At 35.4% G+C, this 11931-nt stretch overlaps 1 protein-coding gene across 4 annotated transcripts in view; it reads left to right on the top strand.

Annotated features, from left to right (window-relative positions):
* PCDH9 (protocadherin 9) overlaps positions 1 to 11931 on the top strand; it is an 879176-nt gene that overhangs the window by 468660 nt on the left and 398585 nt on the right. The window lies entirely within an intron of this gene.

Genomic DNA, 11931 nt, shown 5'->3' with positions numbered 1-11931 from the left:
GAATTTTATATCCCTTGAACAACATTTTCCCCATATTAGTTTAAATTAATTCCGTCTGTTTAAGACAATAAAAGAAAAAAATAAACTAGCATCTATTGGGTTATTTGATCCTAATCATTAACTATTAGGACTTTTGGAAACTTCTCAGTGATCTTTCCATAGCATGGTAAAGATTTGATATTCCTGATATACAGGTTCTTCTCAAGCACTTAGTGTATTTTTTTCAAATGAAACACTGTCCATTTCAGAAATTCCCTTTCCACACACAACTATTGATCCCCATGCTGATGGTTTAGTCATTATTCTAAGGTAATGCATTTAAGATGATGTTCATAGACACAAGGTTTGGGCAGTGTGTGAAGCAACGTTCACGACAGAGATGTGCGTAGATCAGTTTGAGGGCAGAACACCTACAGCTTTTCAGTAGTTCCTGAAGGAGATACCTGAGAGAAAAAGTGTCAAGAACCACTGAGTTGTGGGTGAGGACTGGAGAACTACATGCAGGCCAAATTTATCTATCATGAATCAGTATGCTAAAAGAAACCAAACAAAATACAAAATGCAAGCAGTAATTTTTTTTATTATTTATTTATTTTTTTGAGACAGAGTCTCACTATGTCACCCTCAGTAGAGTGCCATGGCATCACAGCTCACAGTAACCTCAAACTTGTGGGATTAAGTGATTCTCTTGCCTCAGCCTCACAAGTAGTTAGCACTATAGACACCCGCCAGAACGCCAAACTAATTTGTTGTTGTTGTTGTTGTTGCAGTTGTCATTGTTGTTTAGCATGCCTGGTCTGGGTTTCAACCTGCCCACCCTGGTGCATGTGGCCGACACCCTAACCAATGAGCTACAGGTGCCGAGCCACAAGTAGTCATGTTTTTATGTGAAAAATAGAAATAACATCAAAACAAGGGTATGTGTTAACTTAGGCCAACCTTTGTAAACTATTATTATTTGGTGAATGAACATATAATGAAAATTATTTCCCAATCCCATTGGTATTTATTGAAATTATTTATTAATTCCCCATTTTTTGTGTTTATTTTGTGAAAGGCAATATACTGAGTCTTATGTGAGATGAAAAAAAAAAATGCAGCCACCACTGTGCTTTTTCTCTTATGAACTTATATTTTATATGGCTTTGTAAGACAAATGATCCTAAAAAGGTACTAGATAAAGAATGTAGCAGTTAAGAGTTGAATCAGGAGAAAGACCTCTGAGGGATTAAGTCATCAGTTATATCTTTCTGAAAAGCGCTAGTTTCCGCCTGACAGATTAGATCCTGATAAGTGCAAAGGAAGTTTACATTTCAGAAATGTGAACTCTGTGAGCGCACCTAGAAATGAAACTTGCCTAAGCATCTTCAAGGTTAAAAATAAAACATAAAACAGACTTACCTATTCCTGCTATGTAATTCATGCTTAGGGACATTGCACAATTTTATAGCAACCCGTTTTGACTGTCTAAACAAGCATTTATGTTGCCCATCAGGTATTACCCTGAACATTTTATTTTTTTACTAAAATTTTGTGTTAATTTGCTAGGGCTGCAATAATTTTAAAATGAATTTAAAAAAGACTGGGTGGCTTAAACTATAAAAATTAATTTTCTCACAGTTCTTGAGACTAATAGTCCAGGATCAAGGTGTGGTAAATTTGGCTTCTCCAGAGGCCTCTCTTCCTCAGCTTGCAAGCACTCACCTTCTCCCCTGTCCTCACATGGTCTCTCTCCTGTGTATAAGCATCCCTGGTGTCTCCTTGGGTGTCCAAATTGAAGCTTCTTATAGATACCATATTGTGTTAGAACACGGGGTATCATTTTAATAACTGTTGACCTAATACAGTCATATTCTGGGGTATTGAGCATTAGAACTTTAGCATAGTTTAGCTTATAGCAAAGACCAAAGTTCAAGCATTAGAAAATAAATAATACAAGTTCATTAAACTGTCATGGCTTTTGTATCTATTAGATATAGTAGGTAATACAAGATATGAGAATAAAAATTTTAAAATATTTAGCTAACTTCTATTGAATACAACAAATGGTCCAGCATATGGACTGACTGCCTTAACATCTATTACATCGCATTTTACCTTTAATTAATGCATGTGAAGATAAGACCAAATTCACACAGTGACAGGTGTCAGATTCAATCTCATGAAATTCTGAGTCCAAATTAATTGTGTTTTCTACAACAGCTTCCCACATACCTAGAATATTTCCTGTATGTGCCTCTATTAGAAAATTTCTGATTCAGTTCAATTGACTCCACTTGAGCCTGACATGTTTCTATCCATATACAGTTATATAGAGACCTTAGTGGGAGGAAATACATGTAATAGAGTATATCTTTAGCATATGCGATATGTCCTGATGTCTTCTAAAGCCACAATTTTATGGGTTTGAAACCTCTTCCTAGTTTAATAGAATGAACGTTAGTTATATAAGATTTTTCAAGTGTTTGATAGTTAAACTTTACATTATATTTTGGAGCATATTACAGTATGTTGTGTCAAATGAAGGTGGTGGAATATGCCTGAGATGTCTCAGCTGCCCTAATTAGCTGATACTCTCGTGAAACTCCAAGAAGGCAACAGCACAATCTGTTGTAGATGTAATTTTGCAGTGAAGAGCTATCAAATATCTTGGGGTCACAAAAAGTGCTCAGTATTCTATTTTTGTGACTAAATAAGCTCTTTCTTATATTTTAGCTAATCATGTTAATCAAAACGTATATACTGTTCCACCCTAAGATATTTCAGCCTTAACCAACTTAGCCATAAAATAGGTGTGGGAGCCAGGAAAGTAGTTTTAAACATGGGATCTAAAACAAAGCTGGGTTTGAATTTTGGCTGTACCATATATTGATATTGAAACAAGTTAATTATTTTTCTTCCTCTTTGAGCATAGACATGACAGCATGTGTGTCATGACCTGATATGATAAACCGAATATTTAATACTTGGGGAGGACCTAGCATGTCGTTAGTACTCAATGCATAGAGCTGCTAATATTTATTTTACCAGATACATATTCTGATTACTTTTCAAAAATTTGCAACTAAACAGAGGTATACATTGATTAACCCTAATGTCTAATACAGAAAACTATTATGCTCAGAGATCGACAGTTGGGTCTTATTCTGAGTTAGCCAAACTGCTAAGTTTGAGGGCACAGTCCTCAAGAATGTTTTTACTTCTGACACCAACTGCAAGTTTAGGAGGTTCACTGGACCGCTCAGGTTTAATAATTTACTGGAAGGAGTTATAGAGAACTCAAAGAAACCCGCCACTACAGTTTATTACAAGGAAAGAAAACATTAAAATTACCCAAAGGAAGAAATACATAGGGATGAATTTAGAAAGGTTCTAACACGATGCTTCCATTGTCGTCAGGACCTGCTACCTCCCTGGTATCAGTGTGTGACAACATATGAGGAGTACTACCAACCAGGGAAGGTCACACCCAAGCTCTGCTGTCCTGATATTTCATAACTGATTGATTGATTGATTAAATGCTCCCTTATTGAACTCAGTCACCACGATTTGGTCAACTTACATTATGTGACCCAAAGCACCTATTCTAAATCACTTGGTTGTTTTTTTTTTTTTTTTGGCTTAACTAGCCCATATCCTAAGACTGTTGAGTATGGGAAAGACTGTTGAGTATTGTACCATAAAATCTAGCATGCCTATCTCCTGTACAAAGCAAAGATAGTCTATCAGATATGGCATAAATTACCTCCCTGAAGCCAAGGGAAAAGGCTGGATTTCTCCATAGACAAAGCTGAATTACTTAATGTACAGATATATTGCCTGAACACAGATTGGTTGATGTGCTTTGTTTTTGTTGCACTGTTATAAGAACTCAGGGTGGTGCCTGTGGCTCAAAGTAGGGCAAAGGCACCATATGCCGAGGTGGTGGGTTCAAATCCAGCCCCAACCAAAAACTACAAAAAAAAAAAAAAAGTAAGGTGATTAACAAAGTACTGTGATTAAAAAATGTAAATAGAAAAAAGGTTGCTGTTTTTGTGAAAATTAAACATAATTTTGATAGTCAATATAGATATTATAGAAACCTACTGGCCAGGTGAGGTGGCTCAGCCTATAGCATCCTAGGAGGTCAAGGTGGGAAGATCCCTTGAGATCAGGAGTTCAAGGGATCGGGAGTTCAGCCTGGACAAAAGTGAGACCCACTATCCACAAAAAACCCAGAAAATTTAGCCAGGTGCTATGACAGACACCAATAGACCCAGTTACTCTGGAGGCAAAGGAAGGATGATCACTTGGAACAGAAGTTTGAGGTTGCTGTGAGTGAGGCTGATGCCATAGCCTTCCATCCTGAGCAACAGAAAATTGTCTAAAAATTTTATTAGTCATAAAACTACTTTACCTATAAAAGTTACAACACCACATATCTACGTGGGTTCAGAGAAATTTATTGAGATGTATACAGAATATAGAATTATCTATACCATTGTATATGATTTGTAGCATATGAGTGTATATTCAAATTAGGGAATAAATTCTTGTCACCAGGTTTGTACATTGTGTGATTTTAGAAACAAGATTAACAAATTCATAAAAATCGATTAGTGTAGAGGAAGGTGATCTAAGTAATTAACTAAAGGTGATTGAGTAGTACTTTGTAAAATTTAAAAAGTGAAGGGAATAATTTGTGATTGCACCAAATAGAACTTTAAGGAAAAGTTTTCAGTTTCTATCCTGTTGATGTCATAGGTAACGGGACATTGTGATAAATGGAAATATCCTGAAGAGGACAATTATGTAAATGAAAACACTCCCTGATGACTAAGTCTATAAAATTATGTGCAGAGGATTTTCAAGGTTAGATTCTAGGCCATAGAGCCCAATCTCAAACCTGTACAGCCATCATGGTCTGCATCACAAGCTATACATCTCTGTTTCCTCAATGGTGTGATCAACACCTGTTATTGTTTAAAATAAAGAATTTAGTAAAACATAAGAATAGTGCTTAAATTGTAAATTTCCATTTTAGTATCAGAGATAGTCCAGTTATACACGTGCATATGAATGAACATCCGTGGGTGTGTGTGTCCAAGTTGGGATAAAGTTGGCTACAAGAACTAAGGAGGGAAAATCCCAACTATTACTATCTGCTACAAAGTTTCTTTCGAAGATCACATTTTTGAAAAGATTCTGAAGTTGTGGGACAATTATGAATCTTAGTAGTCTAATTTTCACATATTTTTCCATATACAAAAAACTCCCAATTTTTAAATGAGTCTGTCCTAAGTCCCAGGACTCAATTAGCTCTGTATTCACATAACTTACATGATTAGGCAAATTAGCAGAATGAAAAATCAGTTCTTACTAAGGTAATAAAAAGAAATAAGTAATGAAAATATTTGGTAAATATTTAGAAGTTGGAAATTTGGCTTTAAAAAACATTGGAAAACTCATTTTTAGACTGCTAAATTAGTTTCTCTCTGGGTTGGTGACATTTTTTTCTTTTACCTCTTAGAAGCTAATATTGAATAACTTTAAATATTTTCTAAAATTTGCAAAGCTTATATGGACATGTAGATATTATTTGTTCTAGATCAATATAGACATTAAACTTTATATTACATCAGAAATGACAGTAGAATATTAATTTAAAAAAATAATATTCTGTACGGCTCGGCGCCTGTAGCACAATGGTTCCGGCACCAGCCACATACACTGAGGCTGGAGGGTTTGAACCTGGGCTGGGCCAGCTAAACAACAATGACAACTGCAACAAAAAATGGCCGGGTATTGTGGTGGGCACCTGTAGTCCCAGATATATGGGAGGCTGAGGCTAAAGAATTACTTAAGCCCAAGATTTTGAGGTTGCTGTGAGCTGTGACGCCATAGCACTCTACTGAGGTTGACTCTGTCTCAAAATAATAATAATAATAATATTGCATAACACAGTAAAGAAATTATAGTTAACAATACTTTATTATGTATTTCAAACCATTTACAATGTCCTCAACACAAAGAAAAGATGAATATTTTAGTGAGGGATATCCCAATTACCCTAATTTGATCATTACACATTGTATAAAATTATCAAATCCCATATTTTCCTGATATATGCACAATTATTACATATAAATTAAAAGACTAAATTGAAATGTTACTGATGTAAAATAAAAGATCACACTGTGTTGTGAAATCAAAAGTGTACATTGAATATAAGAAAGAAAATACATTGGTAACATTATCTTTTTCGATGTATTTTTTACTTTTCGAAGCAAATGTCTTATTTCTTACAGTGCTCCCCATATGGTGACATTCTTATGCTCCATAAAAAAATAACAAAGCAGCAGCAAATGTTTTAAGAAATATGGCAGGCTCCGTTTGTAATGATATAGTGCATCAATTTTGTCTAATATTGATATAAAAGATTTCAAATTGTGATTTAAAGAAAGATAGGGAAGAGAAATATGTTGATAAATAGGGGGTATGGTTTAATATGATGATAATACTAGTCTTGGTTTGAGGTATGGTGTCTATAATATATTTCCTTTGCCTTATTTTGGGTTTCACTGCTGCAAATTATTAAAACTTGATTCATTTATGAGATATGTTTATCTCAATTCAGTTCAAAGTGAATTTCCTTTTCCTTTCCATGCAAGAGCTCATCTTGAATGTTCAGTTCAGTGGGGTGATAATGCATCATGCTGCGGCTTGGAAAATATATTTATAAACTTAATAATCTACAGATAATCTTCATTTCTATTCCATAGGAAACACCAAGTTTTATTTTATTAGGCTAATGACACAGTATGGAGCATTGTCTAAGCATATGATTCAAAAACTCTGTAATCATAAGGAAAATAAAATGAGTTTAAATTCTAAAGGCTAAAAATAACTCTAAAAAGCCATCTCTTCTGTTTTCACTGGAAACATATTCAGACACAAATCAGATAAGAAAAGGTGGAACTTTGATACCAATCCTCTATATAACCAGGGTGTTTGTACTGAAGAAATTCCAAAAGCTTCCTTCAGGGGTTATTTCTAAACTTATCATTATAAGTAAATTAAATCTCTAATCAGAGTTTATTCTTTTAATTGCCAACATGTCCTCTTCCATATACTTGAGAAATAATCTGTCATTCTCTGTATGATTCCTTCCTAAACCTACAGATTTTTATTAAATCACATTCAACCTTTCCCCTATGGAGTTACATTTAATCATTTTTGAATAAAGAAATATACATTTTGTACCCATTCATTATGTTGATCACTGTGAGGTGTATCGGATATCAACGATGGCATGACACAGATAGAGCCATGTGCTGCTTCCTCATGGAGCTTGGTGATTAGTAATTGGAAAACAATGCAATTGCTACTGTGATGACGGGTGCACGGTGTCCTGGGGGCTGATACGGAAGGAATCCAGCCCAAAACAAAGGGAGGGAATATTTTCTAGAAGAGGAAATGCTTGGGGTAAAATCTGTAAATTACATAGTAGTTCATGAGATTAAGAAAAAGTATTTCTAAGATTCTTGACTTTAAGTTTTCTCATAGAGACTTAATGCAGTAGAAGTTTAAAATAACAATCGATTTAAATATAAAATTTGCAGATGTTCTATGAAAAGGTAGGGATGTCAAATACTTTTAAATGATAGGAAAGCTGACCAGGTGTGATAGCTCACGCTTGTCATTCTAGCACTCTGGAAGGCCAAGGTGGGTAGATTGCCCTGAGCTCAGAGGTTCTAGACCAGCCTAAGCCAGAGCGAGAACCCCGTCTCACAAAAAAAGAAGTTGGGCATTGTGGCAGGCACCTGTAGTCCCAGCTACTTGGGAGGTTGAGTGAGGCAAGAGAATTGCTTAAACCCAAGAGTTGGAGGTTTCTGTGAGCTATGATGCCACAGCACTTTACCAAGGGCCACAGAGTGAGACTCTGGAAAGAGAGAGAGAGAGAGAGAGAGAGAGAAAATTAAATGATAGGAAAGCTTTTCAATTGTTCCAGTTTTTAAAGTGAAGGTCCAAAAGAAGAAGAAAAACAAGGATTCCAAATTGTGAAAAAATGAATACATACATAAGATATTCTTGGCATAATTAATAATCAAATGGATTTTGTTTAATGTACAGAAAATAATTTCTCTATGGAAGAAGTACAGTGGAGCAGTAGGTCTACTGCAGATGGGGAACTATGTCAATGAATGAAATGAAGAAAAACAATTAGTCAGGAAACTTATTTTTTTCTTCATATATATATATTTAATTTCAGATTAATATGCGGTTACAAATGTTTGTTACATCGTTTTCAACACTAATGTAAAGTTCAAGTTGTAGTTGAGCCCTTCACCCAGAGGGCATGCTGAACACCCTCACACTGTGCATATTAGGTGAGATCTCAGCACTTGCCCCCACTCCATTCCCCTCCCCCTTGCTAGACTATACTTATATTTTTCCTTTTGTGTGGGCATGTAGTTGTTTATATATTGGTTTCATATCACTATTGAGTACATTGGATACTTTTGTTTTCCAATCTTGAGATACTTTCCTAAGAAGAATATATTTCAACTTCATTCAGGTAAACACAAAAGATGTAAAGTCTCCATCTTTTCTATGGCTGAAGAGTACTTTTCAGTACTTTGTTGCTTCTATGTCTTGGCAATTGTGAAATGAGGTTCAATAAACATTCTAGTTCAAATTTCCTTGTGGTAAAATGATTTTTGTTCTTCTGGGTAGATACCTAGTAATGGGATTTCAGAATCAAATGGATGGCCAACTTTTCATACCTTGAGTATTCTCCATACTTCTTTCCAGACAGAGGTTATATTAGTTTGCAAGATACTTTTCTTGTGACACAGATAATCTCTGTCACCATTGGTCTTCTTCCTAAATTATAATAAGAGGGAAGGTAGGGCTAGACCTTTCTTTTCTTGCTTTCCACTTTGACATTTGGTAGCTGTGTGAGCTGCAGGAGGAACAGGAATTTGATATTTTATTGTTGGGGATTCATTGAGGATACAAGAAACCAGATTACACTGATTGCATTTGTTAGGTATAGTCCCTGTTACAATTGTGCCTTGCCCCCAAAAGGTGTATCACACACTGGGACCCCCTCCCCAAAATTCTCATTATCCTTAATTATTAGAGAAATGCAAATCAAAACCCTGAGGTATCATTTAACCCCAGCAAGAATGGCTCACATCACAAAATCTCAAAACTGCAGATGCTGGTGTGGATGTTGAGAGAAAGGAACACTTTTACACTGCTGGTGGGACTGCAAACGAATACAACCTTTTTGGAAGAAAGGATCGAGAAACCTCAAAGAACTCAAACTAGACCCCCCCCCCATTTGATCCTGCAATCTGGGCATCTACCCAGAAGGAAAAAAAAAAATCCTTTTATCATAAGGACACTTGCACTATACTATTTATCATAGCTCAATTTACAATCACCAAAATGTGGAAACAGCCTAAATGCCCCCCAACCCAGGAATGGATTAACAAGCTGTGGTATATGTACACCAGGGAATACTATTCAGCCATTAAAAAAATGGAGACTTACAGCCTTTGTATTAACCTGGATGGAGGTGAAACACAGTATTTTTAGTGAAGCATCACAAGAATGGAGAAGCAAGAATCCTACGTATTCAGTTTTGATATGAGGACAATTAATGACAACTAATACCATGTAGGGGTGGGGAGGAGGAGAGAGCAGAGGCAGGAAACTTTTATTAAACATATATTACTTCATAGGTTTTGTGGTTATAGGGAGTAATATGAAATATTATTTCGTGTTTTATGCCCTCAAGCATCTGTAGTTCACCTTGGCAAGTCAGACAAGTAAATTGGTTTAATTTACTTTATCACATTGTGATACATGATAAAATATGGATTAAGACAAAGGTCATCAGTACATAAGAAGTCAAGAAATTTGAGGAAAGATGCATGGAGGAGTTACTGCTGTCCATCTTGAGAATGATGATGGTTGACAGGATTTTCTCTGACAGAAGGAGCAAACTAGCAACTTAAGCTGGTAACTAGAGTAAACAGCAGCTTGGTCTGTGTGGCCGTAAGGGAAGTGTGCAGAGGGTAGGGATGAGGGTAGACAATGAAGGCTGAAATAATCCTGAGAAGTTTGCATAACATTTTTTAAAGTTTGGACTTCCTACTGAGACTAAACAGATGATTTAAAGATTGTTAAGCAGGGGAGTAAAACAAATTGAGTTGAAATTAAAGTAAATGTTTCAGCAAGTAAAAGAAATTCTGAGTTTTACCACCTGCATACACAGTATGATACATACCTATGACTAAAAGCAGGTTGTACACTTCTCTTCCTATTGAACTAACTCTGGAGCAAGGTGAGAGCCTGCTCCAGGGAGAGAGTGTTATAAATTTTGAGCCTGAAGCAAAAATGGATAGTTAAAGATTTCTAGCAAGGTTTTAATTGAGGTATCATTTGTCTGGAAAGGATGTAGCACTCTCTTATTTCACTCATCAAAGGAATACTAGAAGAGAAACCATTTTGGCGAGATAATAAACCTACTGGCAGGCATGTTAGATATTCCTGGAGCATACAAGTTGATATATCATGAATATCTATATCTATGAAACAGATAAATTATAGTTGGACATCTCAGAAAAGGTATCTAGAGGGAAGATGCAAATAAATAGCAGCAGTGAATAACTGGTAATTTATGAACAGTAAATGGTAATTCTAAGAATGAAAAACAACTTGCATGGCTACTAGAGTCTATGAAAAACTAAAACTCTGCCAAAAAGCTAACATTGTGCTAGCAGATAAAAAGAAGAATCCATGAAGTGAGAGAGGAGAAAACCAGGTGGTGTCAAGCAACTTTGTCAACCAGAGTCAACTGCAAAAGACAGTGAAGTCCGATGGCGTGAAAGATCAAATAAGAAAATAGTATTGGAGTAATAGACTACTACAGAAAGGTTTTGTTTCCAAAATCAATCATATCCCTGGCTACTGGCTAATTTTAAGATATTCTTAGTTTGAAAATCAGTAGGAGACTAACAGAACTAAGAGACTAAAGTTAGGTAAATACACCAATTTTCCTAAGAGTCAATTGCAGAAACTGTAACTCATGGCTATAAGGTAGAATGTTTGTGAATCCACAATTTCATGACCACTCAGGAAAAATGATCACCTGAAGCCACTCTGGGTTCACTAAAACTAAAAATTATGGTCAGCACCACTGTGATCTTAGTAAACACATACACTAGGAAATGGAAGCCCCTTGTTTCATCTCAGCAAATCCCCAGATGACTTCTGTGATCCTCTCCTAATTATTCAAAAACTAGATTGAAAATCTGTATTTCAGAGAATCAAAATTTGAAGAAATATAAGCAGTGGGGCTTAAAGTATGAAATTTAAAGAGTAAGTTACAAAAATTAAGAGAGGTCAAAATCTAGCTTGAAGAATATGAAAATTGGGGGGGTTAAATTAACTGCAGATGGAATAGCCCTTATCCAAAATACTAGACACAAGAAGAGTTTCATATTTCAGATTCTTTTTAAGATTTTAGAATATTTGCACATAAATAATGCAATATCTTGCAGCTGATACTCAAGTCTAAACATATGATTCCCATATACTGTATTGACACAGCTGGAGGTAATTTTATACAATATCTTAAATAATTTCCTGCACAAAGCAACGTTTGTGAACTTGAACCATCAGAAGTCAAAGATGTCAGATGTGGGATTTTCCACTTGTAGCACCACATCAGTACTCAAAATTTCAGATGTTGGAGCACTTTGGATTTTCAGATGGGGAATACTAAATGTATATAATCTCCCAAGGAATAACAGCATAATATGATTGAGAGAGCTATAAGGAAAATACTAAAATGAAAATCAAACAACAAAACTCTAATGAACCTCCAAGATTTCATTAATTGACATTTCTATATATTTTAAAGGTCCCAGGAAAGTA

This window comes from Otolemur garnettii, unplaced genomic scaffold, assembly GCF_000181295.1.
Source record: "Otolemur garnettii isolate 467f Iridium unplaced genomic scaffold, OtoGar3 scaffold00040, whole genome shotgun sequence".
Lineage (NCBI taxonomy): Eukaryota > Metazoa > Chordata > Mammalia > Primates > Galagidae > Otolemur > Otolemur garnettii.
This window is presented reverse-complemented; position numbering and strand designations above follow the sequence as displayed.